Source organism: Drosophila rhopaloa, unplaced genomic scaffold (assembly GCF_018152115.1).
Source record: "Drosophila rhopaloa isolate 14029-0021.01 unplaced genomic scaffold, ASM1815211v1 contig_163, whole genome shotgun sequence".
NCBI lineage: Eukaryota > Metazoa > Arthropoda > Insecta > Diptera > Drosophilidae > Drosophila > Drosophila rhopaloa.
This window is the reverse complement of record NW_025335043.1, coordinates 11,278,580-11,296,664: the sequence shown is the minus strand read 5'-3', so window position 1 is coordinate 11,296,664 and position 18,085 is coordinate 11,278,580. Positions and strand designations below refer to the sequence as shown.

The following is an 18,085-nucleotide window of genomic DNA, read 5'->3' as shown; positions in this document are numbered from 1 at the left end:
TGAATTGACAAAAGCGAAATTAAGGGTATGCTAACATTAGCAGCAACAAGACCCAAATGCTGATCAGCAGCAACATTCGTTTTTTTGGTAAGAGTAGCAAAATTAGCAATACGAACCAAAGCAATTTAAGTTAACACCATAAGCACAGAAGCAACAACATCTGAAATTTTAATAGTGCAAGTATAGACAATATTATATTTGGAATGAAAACAACAGTCGCAACATTAATTGCTAAGGTAAAAGGTTAAGCAACATAAGCAATAGCAACAAAGACTACAGCAGCAACATTATCTCGCCAAGTAACAGTAGCAATATAAGCCACAACAGCAGCAACTAATGCCAAAAACATAAGAGCAACAACATTAAAACTTTCACGAACATGGGCAACAGTAATAGTTGCTGGAAAATCAGCAACATCAACGAAAGTAAGAGCCAGAACAGCGGCAACTTTAAGGAAAGCAAGAGCAGCAATTGCAATAATAACATGACCAGCAACATTTGCAGCAGCAACAGCAACAGGAGCAGCAACTACAACAGTTACAGGAGCAACAATGATGGCAAGCCAGGATACGGGTTTCTGTAATGTTTCGCCCCTCGCAAATGGATGGTGGGTGGGGAGGGGAGGGGAGGAAAATTGCAACAAGAAGCAATTTGTCTTGTTGTTTATAATTTCGATTAAACTTTCGAAGCGAGGAACGCATATGTTTGTGTGTGCTCGGGAGTCGTCGGCTGGTTTGCTGGTGTGCGTGCAAACAATGGGCCATGCAAAGGGAGCGAGTCCTCGCCGGGGGAAAAGGCGTGTGAAAGTGTGACAGAAGTGTCGACAAAGAGCAGCAGCAGTAGCAGCAGCAACAACAGCAGCAGCAGCAACATCAACCGCAGCAACAACAATGACGACGGCGACCCAGTGGGAAATTGGAGCAAAGCCGCAGCTAAGCTGACAGCCACGCAAGCAATTTCCCAGGGAGACCGGGCAAACACAACAACTCGGCTGAAGATAATATTTTCCAGCGATGGAAATTCTTAGCTTTAAAAAGGCGGCCCTACCAAGATGGCTCGGCTCGAACTCGACTCGTTATGGCCTTGTTTGCCGTATCGAGAAACTTTAGACAAACACACACACACACCAAGTCTGAGGTTGATCAAGACAAAAGCCCAGAGTCGGGATTCTGGCTATGTGGAAATTGTTTTCAATTTTCGTTATTTGACAAATGGTGACACTTCCGCTGTGGCAGCCAGGACACCGGCATCATCACCATCGCTGGGCCAGGACCTTAACAATATGTACACACGCCCCACGCCAGCCCACGTCTGTCTGTCATGAGGTTTTGTCAACAATAAGTTTTTATGCCGGAAGACTCGTAGTTGTTTATGGCAGTCCCCCATCAGCTGCAGCATCCCGGGGCATCCTCGGCCGCATCATCATCATCAGCATCAGCATCACTCGCAGCGGGTTCTTGTGTGCACGGCGGAAAAAAGGATAAATATTTGGCCCAGTTCATATAGACATATCAATTTGGTTACTCCACTCTTTTGCTGATTTATTCACGATAAATCTGTTGATTATTATTTTGAGCACAAAATTAATTAAAAATGACTTGCATTCTCTAAAGTGAGATACTTTATGTTCTGCAAGTAACTTAATATTTTGCTTGGATTTGGATTAACCCTCGACGATACGAAGAAAAAATATACAACAATTATTTAATTGCTTGAAATGTAATGTCTTAACATCAGTAAACGTGTATTAAATTAATTTTAATGATTGAAATATACCTAGTTAAGCTCTATTAACTTTGTTCTTTACGTGTAAGATTTTGCAAACATTCAAGTGTGAGTCCTGTCCCTATATCATGTGAATATAACTTTAAGCTGTGACATGAACGCAGCTCGGACGTGCTTCACTTTGACTGACTGACTGAGTGACTGACTGGTGAGGTGGGAAAGGAATGGAGCCACTAAGGGTTAGTCGCTTTCCATTTAGCTGAGCTGCAAATAAAACGACAGCTACAAAAACTTGGTCAGTTGGACAAACTGCAGTTCCTGTCTTCGGTCTGAGGGCTTTTCCAAGTTCCCTGACCCGTGAAGCCCGGTTTTCATGTCTGACAAATGACGCAGAGGCAAAGGCAGAGGCAAAACGGCAGACGAAACGAAACACAGCCATCAATCAGTGGGCCAAGTTATGACGTCCGCACGTTTTATTCGCATTTTTATTAAGGCGCACAAATATCCGGATTTGTCCTTGGCTTGCGTCACTTGTCAGCGCCAGTTGGAGTCTGCTTCGATCAAATCTTTTGGGTGGGAGAGTGGAAGAGTGGAGGACTGGGAACTGGGAGCCTTCTTGCCCATATATATTTATTGTCAGCCATGTCACACTTCATAAATATTTCATAAATTGCTTCGCATTTATTTTGACAGTCGCGCCAAAGTTTCGACTGCCATTTGTTAACCCTTTCAGCTGCCGCTGTTGCTATTTTTTCTTGGCCCGGTTATTGTTATTTCTGTTATCATGCGAGGCAGTCATTGCCAGCTGTCGCACATATTGTCCTTGGAGGGGTGGTTGAGGTGACACCTAACCACCCACTTCCCGATTCCCTATGCCATATTGCCGAAAGTAAAATCTGCACACTGGTATTCATGAAGCAGGACTCATTCTCGCACTTTTGACTGCTTTCAAACTTCGGTTCCATTTCCCAGGACCTGCTGCTCTTCGACTTATTCTTGTACGTTTTTTAGCTTTTAGCATACCTGTCAGCACAAAATAAAATGGAAACTAGTTGCCAGAGCAAACTTTCGCCTTCGCCTGTGTTGACACATATTTCTGGGCAAAAAGCTGGCTAAATATGCATATGCCTGCCACGCCCCCTGCGGCATTCAGACAGACAACGCCCCAATGCACTTGAGCTGCCTGCCACATTACTTTGGCCGTCAGTCCCCGAATTTTTTTTGTGTCTTGATTCTTGGTGGCCTCTTTTCTGGCTGCACTTTAAGTTGTGCCCCTCTTGGTGAGCTCCTCACTCTTCGAAAGGATCCCAGAGAGTCCTGGCAACTGCTTAACGACCAAATTGGCAGCACCTGGCCAAAAGTGTTGGTTGACTGTCCTGGCAGATAAGTAGTCGTCCGGGGCTTTTTCCTTCGCCTTTCTTTTCTTTTCCACATTTTTTTTCGGGCTGTGTGTTTTGACTTTCAACGAGGAGCGAAATTATTTTCGCTGTTGCAAGTTTGTTGCAACTTTTCCCTGACGCAAAGTGAAAATTTGTCATGCTCGTTGGGCAACTTAAGTTCCCCTCGCCCCACATCCCGTTTATATAATAAATTCTTTCAGTTAGGCAAAAATGCTCCACAAAGACAAACACAAACATAAATACAGACTTAGCAGACGACAGACTCGTCTAAGGAAACTTTTAACTCACTTGCCAAATATTTTAGCAATTTTTGAATAAAACATTGCCAAGATTCCGGGCATCTTCAGCCAGTCGACAAAAAACCCCTTTATCTCGCCCTGCCATGTACGCAATCCCACTTTCAGCCACCTGTTCAGTGTTTTAAAAGTGAGTTTCATAGGGGTCCCAACTTAATTAGTTGGGATTCCAGGCGCTGGAGAATTCCTATCTTTTACATGTGTACTGTATATATATTGCGTCGCTCAGGACACTTTCTTACCTTTCGATTGAGTGCTGGAAAGGGCCAAGTCACGTCCACTAGCAGTCCTCGATCTGCTGACTAATGCAATGTCTCTGCAAATATATAGAGAGGGAAGGCAAATTAGTTTCATATTACTTATTATAATGTCATGTTTCGGTCTCGTTACAGACATGTTTTTCAACCACAAAATTATAGCGTTGCTGGAATTGGTACATACTTTATTCATAAACCCCTGGGAGGGCCTCAAATGTTAATGGATATTACGCATTAAATAAATAACACGGCGAATAGTATATGAATGGAGAAATGAGTTACATAATCTAGTCAAAATCTGATAAGAATGGGGCTTCTAACATTTCTTTATGGAGAACCATTCGTAAAGGGTACAAAAATGTCAATTAAACATGATACACTTGGATTTTACATTAAGGGAAAATGATTTAAAATTTTAAATATATTAACTTTTATTTAAGCCTTGAGTTAATCCCTTCTTTTGAAAAAATATATGTTTATTTGAAATTGATTTTAAGATACGTATAGCCTTTGCTTTTCATTATAGAATGGTATAATGTGTTTATACATTTTTTTTAGAAATGGATTTGTATGCTTCTTTCTTTTTAAATTAGCTATATTAAAAAGGGGTCCCGACTCCACCTTTTCAGCGTTATCCATTGTACTTTTTATGGCCCTTGCAATGCTTAGTTTTTATACAACTTTATAGGCTTCAAAGATCAAAGGCTTGGCCCAGGCAAATCTAATTGCGTTAATTTTCGAGTAATTGTGGTCCGACTAAGTTGACTTCCAGCCAGGACATGCGATAACGTAAACAGCAGAAAAGGCCGGGAACAAAGGGAAAAACTATTAACACGAAGGGGGGCACTGTGGGTGGGGGGGTGGTGCACATGTGTGTGTGGAATGCGTGGAGGGATGTGGGGTGAGGGTCAGGGGTCAGGGGTTCACAGGTCGTGGGCGTGGATGGCGCGTTATTCAAATAGTTTTGGTCGCCTGGCGTTGCGGAGACGATAACGACGATGACGACAGTCCAAGGCAATTCCCCGTCGGTGGGTGGGGCCACGCCCACATGTGTATGAAAATGGAAAACGAAATAATTGCATTGGCTACGCCTAAAGAAGAGGCACAAAAAAAAAAAACGCTGGAACTTGTGCCCCCCATTTTCCCGCTTTTCCACAGTGTGTGTTTGTTTACTGCAATCATAATCGCCTCCAACATTCGTTGACCATTTGTGTGGTGGTTTTCCTTGTTTTTTACTCATTGCCTTTAATTATGCCCGCATTTCTGGTTCGCCATACACTTTTTGTGTTATTTGAATATTTAAAAAGATTTATGTCATTCATGCCGCCGATGCCTTCTGATGATTAAGCATTGAATAATTGCTGACGGAGGCGGAATCCACTGGAATAGGAAGTGCGGGGGCACTGCCTTTGTGGCAAACCGAACAATTGTCTGGGCTTCGAGGAGGAGTGGGCGGATATCGGGGCATCTAAATTTGATTGTCGGTGGAATGTCAAACAAGTTCAAACGGCGGCTGCCACTGGCAACCGACCGAAGCCAAATGAAACCCCAGAAAGCATTTCAACGATTGCGGGAAAAATCAGGAAAATGCCATACCCCAGGGGGAGAGCATATGGAAAATTGGATTCAATGACATTGATTGTTCAATTGGGCGAGCTTTTCGGGCAGGTGAGCGAGGTGCACAAACATGTTTAGGCGGTAATGCGATACAGGAACATAAAAGCGATCCAATTTGTTTAGATCATTAGAGGTCCTCGGGGGTTTCAGTTTGTAATGCCAAAGTTTTCGGATTTATTTCTATTGCCTGTAGTTTATTTGTACTTAGTTTTATAAACTATAAGATTTACAGCTAAAGGAATAGAAAAACGAGAGGGGTTTGGCGTTACTGGTTAGGTTTTAAAATTAAATGTTTCTTAAATACCTAAAGTTTTTATGATCTAAGAAAGTTGAATCATAAACGTACAATGGAAAACTTATTTATTTTCAAGCTTTTAGAACATAATAGAAACCAGTAACATTACAAAAGTTTAGTATTAGTTTGCAAATGACCTCCCATAAACTGCATTTTAAGACTAATTTAACTAAAACCCTTTTCCAGATAACTTGATAACCAACTGGCACAAGAACATCTTCTTGATTTGATTAAAATCAATTTACCAAGTCATTGCTTTACTTAAATTTCCCATTCCGCCCCGCTTTTTATTTACCCACATGCCATGTGAACAATTTGCATGTGGATAATCTTCGAGAGTCGCTTTCGAAAATTGCTGCAGCGTTTCCATTTCATGTGTGAGGCAATAAAAATTTAATATAATTACGCACAATTTCCAGTTGAAGTTTATGGCACAGACATGTCGAAAGGATGGGGTGAAGGGGAGGGGAGGGGAGTGGGTGGTAACGAGGGAATCACAGGAATCGCAGGACTCGACGTGACTTTTGACAGCACTGGGGCTGAGGTCCTGGCAGTTCGCTTGCTAGGGACTTTATGAGCCGCCGCCTCTCCAAGACAAACATAAACACTTGTGCTTCAAAAGGACCTATGGGCAGGGGGCGTGGGCGGGGGCGTGGCAGGACTGCAGCTGATTTCATAAAGTGTAACAAGCCAAAGCTTTGAGCTCAACTGCTGCGACAAATAAGCGACAGCGGAGCCCCAAGCTCCGCGGAGGAGAAAAGTTTGCGCGTACCAAAGGATCTCTGCGTGTGTGTGTGTTGTGGCAGCCTCCACACACACATACACTCACACACACACAGTCTCATAAACAGGACACGAAGGAGACACCGCTGCCAGTGCCTGCGAGTTAAATATTTGCTCCGCTTGTTTACATCCAAGACCCCAGAAGCAAAGTTGCCACACGACTCCCGATTCTGCGGCCCCGCCCTTGTCTTCCTTTCCCCGACTCCTCCGAGTCCTCCAGTCCTCATTTGCCCTTGGCAAGTTGTTATTTCTTAATATTGAGAACTGCGGATGATAGGCGGCATGATAGGGAGTAGCAAGTGGAACAACCAGCAGGAGGTTAAAAGCGGCACACTTAACATGCGGCAGGAGTTCCCCCAAAAAACATCAATTGTTTCATTTTTATGGACAAAAAAAAGGTTTAGTACCTAGGCAATATGTCCTCTTAAGGCTCTTGAAAAATAAACCGATTTGTAAGAGCATATATTAACTTATTTCACGTCAAAAACATTCATACTGTTTTTTTAATTTTAAATTAAATTTTTTTTAATCAACATTAAACAATTTTATATATTATTCCCATTTTTTTCACCTCAAATATGATTATATTTAATGAAATTGGTTTAAAACTAAATCAGTGAGTATGTATTATTGGTTTAAACTGCGTTGATACATTTACTTATTTTTATATGGTACTTTAAGGTACTAAAATATCTTTAATATTTTCCTTACGAAATTCAAAACTCTCCAATTTGAGCAGAAACTCCTCCATGTAACGCCCCTACTCTTGAAAAAAAAAACAACACCCACTCCTGCTAATGTAATTGGGTAATAAAGCTGCTGGCCGAGTGTTGAGCAGCACCTGCCGTTACCGTTGCTGTTACCAACTATATAAACATTAGTGACAAAAATTAATTAGGCTGACACAACAGCGAAAAGCGTTAGCAACAGGACGAATAACACACTTTTCTGCCCGGGCTGACGTTCGACTTAGCCATGGCCATGCTAAATGGTCATAATCAACTTCCGTTATGTCCGCACCCACTGCCACGCCTCCCCGCCCACAAGAAACCACGCCTCCCCCGCCTCCACTTCGCCAAACGAAATGCGCTCATTTACAACAAATAAACAGGGATATAAAAACCATGAAACTGATTTTTCACGCCATTTTCATTTACATTTTTGCGGTTATTTTTTTGGGCCATTCTCGCTTGTTTGTTCTGCCCTGCCTTGACGCCGACTGCGCTGCAACTGCGCAGCGGCAGCGAACGCATGTGTAATTAAAATATAATAATTTCCCCGAATACCGCAACAAGCAAATAAACAAACAAAAGAACGAAACCAAACGAAAGCAAGAGCACAAGGCAGCGAAAGCGAAAACAAAGGAAACCAGAGCACACGAAAAAAACGCAGAAAATCGGGAACATTTTGGGCGGAAAACCGAAGTTGGATAGTCCCTTTAAAAACGGGAGTATAATATATTTTTAAATTATTTGCCCTTAAAATAGTTTTAATTTCTTATCAATTTGCAGCGTAAATTTAAAACTAATTTATTCAGAATACCTAAAATTATAGACATGTATAAAAAATGTATAATTTCGAAGGACTCTTATATATTAAAATATATTTATATCTAAGATAAAATTAAATAAATATGCAACAATTCGATACTATGTATAAACCAATCTTAAATCCAAACCAAAAAAGAATTATGTTAAAAATACTCTATGTTCCGTCCCACATACTACTAAAGTGCACTTAAACACCCACAGCTAGAGTATAACAATTGTAGACCCAGTATTTATGACGAAAGTTTCGAGTGGGCTGGGGAGAAAGTGGGGCCAGATTGTCTTTCTCGGCGGAGTGGGTGGTGAAAGTGGATGGCGGTTGTGGGTGAAGGACAGGGCCATCTGCCAATGATTATGATGATGGCAATCCTGCACGCACAAAAACCTGCACAGGTGAGCTCTACGTTCTCCCCCAGTCCTTCGCCTTTTGCCGTGAATCATCTTCCCATTCCACAACGAGATTTCTCCTTGTTTTGTGCACATTTGTTACGCTCAATAAATGAAAATGTTCATATAAATATTTCATATTTCTTTCGGTGGATGGCGGGGCACTTCAGCATGTGCCACGCCCACGCAAAACAGTTTCCGCCCATTAAATTGACATACGGGCATTCGTATTCATTTCCCTTTTCTTTTATACATCGCGTTATCCCTCGGCATTTCTTCACTTTTTATTGCTTCGCCTGTTTGCACAAGTTTTGTAATATTTTCGGTTTATGTTTACAGTTGGCAAACGCATTAAAATCACAGATTTACATTTTTTCTCCTTCGTTTTCCGGCTTGAATAATTTAGTGTCGTCGTCGTTGTTGTTGTGGATGTCGCATTATTGAATTTGCATGAGGGGCTTTTTGTGTTGTGGGGTGTGAGGTGATCGTCGTGGGGTTGGAAGGTCCTGTGAGCTTATTGTTTCAAATGTTTTCTCTGGGACACTTGAGAATGCAAACTGTTGATAGCATACACACTTATAAGAAGGGCGGTTGGCAGTGGGTGGGTATTTTCCCGACGGCTTAGGCAGCATTGCCAAGTTGAGCATGGAAATTATTTTTTAATAAACACGACAGCAAACACACAGACACAAAGGGAACAACCGCTCATCCCGACACCCAAGCCACCATTTCCACCCACTTTCTACCCCACCTTCAACCCACCTTCCACCCATTTTCCACCCACTTACCACCCCCTCGCTGTTGCGTGTCCTGTACCTTTGGCCAAAGTGGCAACAGCGTCGAGGGCAAAATAAATAAACCCACTTTAATATGCGCTCGTTATATTATTTTCTTTTCATTTTCTTGATTTTCATTTTTTTATTTCGCCGCTTCTTCCTGCAGATTCACCCTGTTTTTCTTTCATTTTTGTTGCCTTCGTTTTTCATGTTTTGTTTGCTGCATAAAGGCGGTGGTTCGGGGGCGGTGTGCAGAGGGCTTCACTTGTTTGAAGTGCCACGCTCTATTTAAAGGCAAATTGTCTGTAGTCCTTTTTACAAATATTGCGAATTTTTTTGCCGCACTCTTCCGCCTCGCTGCATCCCCGCCCATTTTCTCTCAAGCTTTTTGCATATTTTTCCGCTGCTTTCTGCTGCAGCCGTCCGAAAGTTGTTGCGGACTGCTGATCCTCTCCGGGAAATCCCCCAATCCTTTGACTTATTCTCATCCACTCCGCTTGTCCGGCGAAAAGACAAACTCGATGAAAAGTAGCGCTCGACGGTCTAGACAACGAGGAATGGAATTGCAATCGGGGCGGGAGAAATACTCAAATAGCCGTCTAAAAATGCATCCAACTTGGAATGAGTGGGCGGTTCTGGGGGCGGAGGTCGAAGGTCGGAGGTGGGCGTGGCCCGGGCCATCAGGTTAAATAAGCATTTTGAACCCCTGTTTAGTCCACTGACCTGTAGAATCGACATTTGTGTACTTTATTGCATTACAAGAGAGATATTCAGTCGAAACAGTGGAGGGCAAATGATTGGGGATGGGAATTTGGATATTTCTTTTACATTTAAAATGGGAGGAACCTTTTCCATGTACAAACTTTTTTACACGAATAAAACTGACAAAAAATTGAAATATTTCTAAAATTGAGCTTTTTCAAGAGATTTAATATTTTAGTATTTTAAGCACCTTCAACTATTATTTATTTTTTTAAACCAAATATATTAAATTTGGTCTTCAGAATTTTTGATCATTATAAGCACAAGTCTTTAATAAGTCTTAGCGTATTTTGCAACTTAAGCAGGAAATGAAAAGCCTGTTTCCATTTTGCAGCTCCTTTTTCGCCTACCTTTTGGCATTTTAAACCGATAGTTTCCATCATCGGGGGGCTTATCCCCACTCACCTGCCAGGAGTGGTTCCAGTCAGGAAATCCCCGCATTAGTTCACTGGCCCTGCCAACTCCCTGGAGCATATATATTCGTATCCTGGTTATCCTGGGCGGGCTCATGCTCTATAAACATGTACGCATAGCCTGCTGAGGCGCCTAGTTTCAATTACACACGCACTTGGCGAATGCCAAACGAAAGTGGGTGGCAACTGTGGGCGGGGTGGTGGGAAAGTGGGTGGTCTTTGCAATTGTTGCGCCTTTTATTTGTTTGCTTTCTGCTGTTCTGCTGATGTTTGTTGTTGCTGTTGCTGTTGCTGTTGTTATTGTTAGGACCGTCGTCATCGTTTCGTGTCATTGCCTTTGTTTGCTTTTTGCAGGACCCTCTCCCTTTCTCCGCTGGGCAGGATATACCCCTCGCCATCACTGGGACCTCTTGTGTTTATTTTCTTTTTATATTTTGTGCGTGGCGCGCGATACGCACAATGGCGGGAAAAGTGGAAAAAGCGGGAAAAGCGAGAGCGCCGCTAAGGACACGCATGTCCCGCTCTAACCCGCTCCCCCTACCACTCGTTAAAGGTAAAAATTTATTGTATCTTATTATTATTTTTTTATTGACAATACGTGACGCGTACAGCAGAAACCAAAAAGAACAAAAAAAAACAACATGAGTAAAATAAAAACACAGCATAAAAAAGGACACAGATCCTTGGCGGCATAAAAAGATTTCGTCCAATCGATTCCCTTTCGCCTTCCGCTCTTTTGTTATTTTATAATTTTCGATTGTTTTGCTTTGGTGCCTTGTGCTTGTGCAATCCATTTCGCCGCCCATCCTTACGTGTCCTTTTCCCCGCACAACTCACACCCGGTTTTCCGCTGACATTGCGCTTTTGTTGGCAGCCAGGAACTAAAAACGCCAGCAAATCCAGGACACGCGTGCGTCGTCCCTTTGGCCTTTTGTTTTTCCTAGGTTTTTTTTAGTGCCAGCTAGAATGCCATTAAAAGCGGCTTAGCGCAATCCTTCATCCTTCGTCCGGCGAAAGGGGATTTTTGGCGTTAATCATTGTTTACCGCCAGACGGGGAAAATGCGACCCGCAAATCGAAGATTACGGCAGAACAATTAAGTTAATCAAATCCGCACAATGAAACGAAAAGCAAGACATTATACCGGGGTAACAGAGAAAACTTTCACCAAGGCGACCACCACCCCTTTTGAAGTCCTTAAAGAGCAGAAACAATTTGCAGCTACCTTTGTTGTAGTCCACTAACTCACACACACACACACACACACATACACACGTACTGGGAGATCCTTTCGCCGAGCGTTTTATCTACGCTAGGCGAGGAAAAAGTTTTCCCTCATTTCCCCTTCGTTTCCCCAGCTCCCCTGCACAAAACCTCTCAACCGTTTCGCCCGGGGCCAAGTTTTTCGTTTGCTTCAATTAATTTTCATTTGTTTACTAATCTAACAAATTAAACTAACGGTTAGGGAGCACTCTCGCCGTCTCTTTTCGGCAAAGGTTTTTCCGCCCGGAACCGTTTCGCATGTCTGTGGGTTTTCTGCTAGCAGCGGAAATTGAAAGGATTTTTCGGGCCCCCGGCGTACGACATCCACCCACTAAATCAGTGGGTTTCCTTGCGGTGCAAACAAGGCGGGGGAAATGGAAAAGCGCTGCCTTGACACTGCCAATTGAAAGTTTAATCATCATGATCTCTCAATTGGCTGAAACACCGGTGGCGAAGGCATTTTTAGTTTTCGTCCGGATTGCTGAGGATATTCTTGGTTATTTAATATTATTTTTTGAAGGCTTTTGAAGTTATGTCGTTAAGGAAATTGGAGAAATATATTTATTATGAATTCCTTACCTTAAATGAAGTCTATGAAACCCATACATAGTAAGTCTACAACAAAAACCATATTCTATATTTGTTTAATAGAAAAATCACTTGAAAATGTATACAAGAATTTCTTCTTAAAAAAAAAAAAAAATTTAACAAAATATCTTCTTCAGTCACAAGCAAGGTTTTTCATCTTTTTATCAATGAAAATTTTCCATTCATATGGATTTCTATCTGAGGAATATTCATTCCGTTCTTGATTCCCAATCTATTTCAGTTTTTTTTCTCATCTTAACCTCCTTTCCCATCTAAGCCCCTATTTCCCCGACACCATTGGTTAACAAGTTGAATCATCAGATTTCTTATCAATTTCTGTTGCCATTTTCCATCCTGACCCTTGCCCGGTGTCGTGTCCCTTCCCCATTATCCCGCATTCTTCTATTTCCCTTTCCCATAATTTTCTTTTGCTATTTTTACTTTTCCTTTCGCTGCCCCAACGGAACTGATTTTGGTGTGTATTTTATGCTAATTAATTTTTCACAGAAAAAATTGGGAAAGTCGGAGTGAAAATATCTATTTGGGGATATTGGCAGGGATCTAAAATGGTAATAGGTGTGGGTTTTGAAAGGCAAATATTTATATTAAAGCAAAGCAAGGCAAAAAATAATGCTTTGGGATGATATTTTATTAAAAACTTATTTAAAGATTGATAGCAAGCCGAGTTTAGTGGACAACTCCAATTCCTTTTAAAATATATCTCAGGCAAGATGTCACCTTTCCTGCTTTTTCCCCTCGAGCTCACACAACTCGAGACGGCAATCTTTGATAAATGCCCAAATAATTGCCTGTTCAGGCTAAGCTCGATTAGGATCTTGGACTTCAACTTTTCGGCCAGGAAAAGCTAAAAAAGGACCGTGGAAAAAATGGGCAAAGTTTTGTATATTTCATTTTAGCCCTGGTCGCGTCAAATGTCGCGCCGAAAATTATACCTTTCGCGCCTAGGGAAGGCACCTAAAAAAATGGCCAAATAGCCATGCAGAGTACCATACTTCCCGGCTCCTCTTGTTGTAATTGTTGTTGTGGCGTTTTTCCGGCTTTGCCTTGGCGTTGACGTTGATTTTGGTGGCTGTTTGGTGTTTCTTCTGTTGTTGTGCATGCAGCCACGCCCACTGAATGCCTTTTCACTGCCTACGAGTTTTCCCTTACAATCCCCCCATTTTCCCATTTTCCTGCACCGTTTTATGTATTCAGTCTCAGTGCGCTCACTTGACTTTAATTCTTTTTTCACACGCCCACATCGCGGACGAAAAGGGCTGGGAAAACTGGGTGGGGGAAATGGCAAGTGCAATTTCCTAACGGCTCTTAAGCTGCACAACAACGAGAACAAAACTATATGAATGGTGTGGGGATGGGGGGGTGGATGGTGAAACCACTGAAACATGGCCGAGCTTTACATTCAGATGAGCATGTCAGGCGAAAGGTGCGTCCGCCCTTGTACTTCCCACAGTTTTCCTAGCCAACATGGAGCTGTAATTGCTCAACATGCCACACATTTCTACAATTTTATGTAGATTTAATAGCTTCCTGACGCTCCCAGCCAAATGGCACTGAAAATGGCACTGGAACTGGCAAGGCTTCCTTTTGGCCTGTCTCGCATTTCATTTGCTTGCGTGACATTTCATTTGAGTCGCTGTCCCGAGATTCCCAGGATGTGTGCCGCAAATTGCTCGGGATTGGTCACTCGTCCACCGTACCGGCTCTTTAATTGATTTAAAACAAAGTTGGTCCGGGAACACGTGTCGGGGAATGTTGCGGCCAATCGCGTGGAAAAGTTGGAAAAGCGCCTCGTTGGAGAGGAAAAGCCTTTCGCGAGCCGAAAACCAACAACTTCCGACACTTGACTTGACATGTTAATTGGCAGGCAGGCGAGCAATCATCGCTGTAGCCATTTTTGAGGTCACGGGAATTGGAGGTGTATACAAGTGAGAGTTGTGTTTTGGTTGCTCATAATTATAATTTAACTATTCCTTAAGTATCAATATTTTCTTAAGGAATGAATATTCAAATTGTGCTCAAAACAAGTCTTTAAGCTTTATTTTCCATGCATAAAATTGCCTAACTCTAGGCCAATGCCTTGTAGTTTTTGCTCATGAGCACAACAAAGCTTCTTCGTTTTGTCTATAAGCTAGCTTTTGTATAAATAAATAAATAAATTGTTTCATGGCTCAATAATATTATTTTATTTTCATAGCATTTTCATACTTTTTATTTTCTTAAGAATTAAAATTGTAGCACTTTCAATTCTCTTATTTGATATACTCAATACCTTTTAAATTTTAGTATATATGTATATCTTATCAAATCCCTCTCCCTCTCCTCTCCTTTATTTTTTAAATAGTTTCTCATGTAATCGGTACAATCGATTTTTTGGGTACTTCTTTTATACTTTTCCCAAATGCTCCTTAATTTTCCAACTTTCCTGGGCTCTTCTTCGAAATCAGCATTCACACAGAGTTTACTGTGCTGCCAGAACTCCATGCGAAAAATATGCTTAAACATCTCATTTGGCATTTCCTTTGAACATCCCTAGCTGCTGGCTCATACATACATACATCAAATATGAATTCGTTTGGCATTCCGAGCCATTTCGTGCTGCTTCCACTGCTGCTGCTATTAAGTATCTGGTAGATACTTGGGTGCACATTTTGCATCTTGCTTGTAATTGTATGCAGTTCGGTGCAGCGGGTTCCGCATATGAAATTGCCTCCCCCAACCACTTTCCCACTAAGCAGTTGATGGAGTGCCCGAGTAGAAAGTGGAAAGTGGAGTGTTCTGAGAAATAGTTTGCCAAGAATTGTCGCGGATTGCTGATGAGGCTGAATGCGGGATTCCGGATTCAGAGGGGAGAAGGGAGATAGGAGAAGAGGGGCGGACATTTGGTTGCCCAGCAATTGACGGTTGTGGCTGCAATTTTATATATTTCCCACTTCTCTGCGGTCCTCCATCTCTCTGTCAGCTTTCGCTTTTCGAGCTGAAAGCCAAAGCAATCCAGCAATCCAGCAATCCGCAAACTGCAAACTGCAGCCGCATCCGCATCTGTGGAGCCGGGTATTTGTATCTGCATCTGTATCTGTATCTGGGCTTTGGCTCGGTGCGTTTGTTTATGGTTTTATTTGTGCTCGGCTTAACTCCCCCTCAGATTGTTTGTCTTTTGTGGTTGTGAATGCATTTTTCAAACAAATTGCAAATCATTGCCTAACAATAGTTACCTCTCCCTTGCTTCACTGTGATTCTATCCCACTTCACTTTATCTTTCGTACTACCATCTCTATATTAACAAATGCGGTCAATATAATAGTAAGATAGTAACAATAAAGTTAAATATTTTTTAATCAATGTATAAAATATAATAGGGCTTAAATGCAAACTTAAACAGAAAATATAATGTAGTACCAACTCTTAATAACATTTTAAATTAAATGAGCTTATGAAGTGATGCCACAATTATCCCAATTTAAAATGTTGGATTGGGTATTTCAGTTCCACACATTATTTATTTAATAAAAACTAAACTGCATTTTTGTTCCTAACTGCTATGATTTTGTGCTCTTCTGTAAGTTTTCCACTGCATGTGTGTCCGCATTTCGGGTTGTGAATCTCCGACCACAATGACAGTGATTTAGTTTTTGGCTGTGAGTCTATTACACGAGGTTTTTGTGGGCTCAGAGAGATGGAAAGAGCTACAGCCAAGCCAAGGTTAATGTTAAATTTCCCAACTTTTGGCCCTCGCCATTTATCAGTGGGAAAGGAGTGGAGAAGCGGCCAAGAGAGTTCCACAAACTTAAATTGCATTTAAAAATCCCGACTTGGAGACTCTTTTTTGGGGGATCTATTTACGTTTGCGATTTGTCAAATGGAATTTCGTTCGTTCTGCGTTTTTCTTTGCTTTTCGCAAAGTTAATTTGCAGACATTTAGCCAAGAATAAGAAAAAATAAAAAACAACTTTGAAAGCAAGAGTGGAAAAGGACACCCCGGTTGCCCGAGAGCTGGAATTCATTTTATTGAATTAAATTCCGAGAAATGTCCCAGGGATTTGTTTGCCTTTGTTTGCTGCCGCCGTTTCTGCTGCTGCCATTTGTTTGTTTGTTTGTTTGTCTGGCCAAAGTTTTCCAACTGCGAGGAATTCGCTGAATTTGTTTAGCCCACTTAGCAGGGCAATATGTATAAATACGCATAAGTATACATCATAGAAACATGATTTCTGTCGTTTTTATTGTGTGTTTGCTTTCGCTGGCTGCTTTTCTTGTCCTCCGAGTGTTTGAGCGTCTATTGACCCACAAAAAATTCGTCGCAAGTCGGTACACACACGGAGGAAAATGTCAAGTGTTTTGTCCTAAAAACCTGCAATCCCCAACTTCAAAGGCAACTTGGCTTTAAATTTTAAAAGTTCCAGAAGAAGTGATTTACTTTCATATACGATTTCTTAAAGATTATTTATTATTATTTTTTACATTTTTTGCTGACTCTGTGCAATGCTCTTTTTTAGTGAACTTGTGTTTTAAGTGCAGAGAACTATAAAATTTTCTCCAAAATTTTCATATTGAAAAAAAAAATTAATTTCAAATATGTAGGCTAGAATCTTAAAATGTTTTTAATTTAAAAGAGAACAATTGCTCAAAACATTTGTTAAAGATATTTTGAAATTATTTTGTCTTTAGTATTTTGGGTGAGCAAGAATTTATTTGTTTCGACTTCTCAGATTTTACATCAATTTGAATACACATTCTTTATTTTGGAATTTAACATAGTTATTACAGATGACAACAAAAAAGTTTGTACTTCAAAAAATCAAAAATTATAATTTTTAATATTTAATATTTTTGTAGGGCAAAATTAAAACACTTTTTCTTTTTTAGTCAATCGTATATTTAGTAAGTTAAAAAAAAACTATTATTATGAAATGAGTTTTTTTTTGTAGAGCTTGAATTTTATAAGAACGTCAAAATCACTTTTATATCGGTTCAAAATATTCTTTGATAATTTTAAACAATAAATTGAATATTTGAATATAAATTTGTTAAGATGAAGCTTTCACTATTTTGGTTACTGTGTACTGCACCAAAAAGTATGCTGCACAAATGTGGATTTTTATTTCCTTTCCTTCGTCCTTTTCCTTTCCTTTCTGTTTTACTTGCACCAAAAAGCGGAACTTACTTGTCTTGTTTTTTGGGAGATGAATGCTCCACTTTGCACGAACACTGCGACACTGATATATCTTCTGCTTGGCCGATACGATCGAGTCGTGTTTTGCACTTGTTCAAATCGGGTAAATGTGGAAAGCGGGGAAATTGTTGCAATTAAATTACGGCCGAGACTTGTTGCACTTTGGCACGCACACTCGTTTATGGGGGCCAAAAACACACACAAACACTTTTTTTGGTCCTTGCGATAGACGAGCAGAAAAACGCGAGCGGAAATCGCGAGGGGCGATTGTAGATTTTCTTTATTTTTTTCCCAAACGGAAGGGAGCAACACGTTGTTGACACAAAGACCGCCTTAATGTTTAATCTCAGTTTAGTGTATTCTTGCACTTAAGTTAAGCTAGCACTGGCGCTTTTCGAGTACCGTTAGCCGATTGGGAGCGGAGGCGTTGCGTTCAGATCGTCCGAATTCGCTGACAGTCGGCGACTTTCTAACAGAAACACAACGATTTCCCAACTGAAATACAACGTTTTCCTAACAGGTTCGGGTGAGCAAGACGTGCAGAGAAAGAGAACGGCGGAGTGGAACGCCGGGAATTGGAAAAGTGCTAACGAGGCTGCTGCTTTCTCTTCTCTCTTTGTCCCACCCCATCCCCTTTCTTGAGCAGCGGCAATTGAGCTATCAACTGTTTCATTGCTTAAACGTTCCTCTCTCTTGCTCTCTCCCCTTTCGTTTCGCTTTCAATTTCCTTGCCATGTTTGCTCTACTTTCGCTCACCGCATGCGCAGCTCTTTTCGCTCTCTTCGCTTC

General features: G+C 41.3%; 1 protein-coding gene across 1 annotated transcript in view; it reads right to left on the bottom strand.

The window, feature by feature from the left end:
- Positions 1-17,770, bottom strand: part of LOC108050214 (connectin) — a 40,316-nt gene extending 22,546 nt beyond the window's left edge. The window contains exons 1-2 of the mRNA XM_017131777.2: positions 17,288-17,770; positions 3,664-3,737 (exon numbers count right to left, since the gene is read on the bottom strand). The gene's annotated coding sequence lies outside the window, so the exon portion shown is untranslated. The remainder of the gene's footprint in view (positions 1-3,663; positions 3,738-17,287) is intronic.
- Between the last annotated feature and the right edge of the window lie 315 nt (positions 17,771-18,085).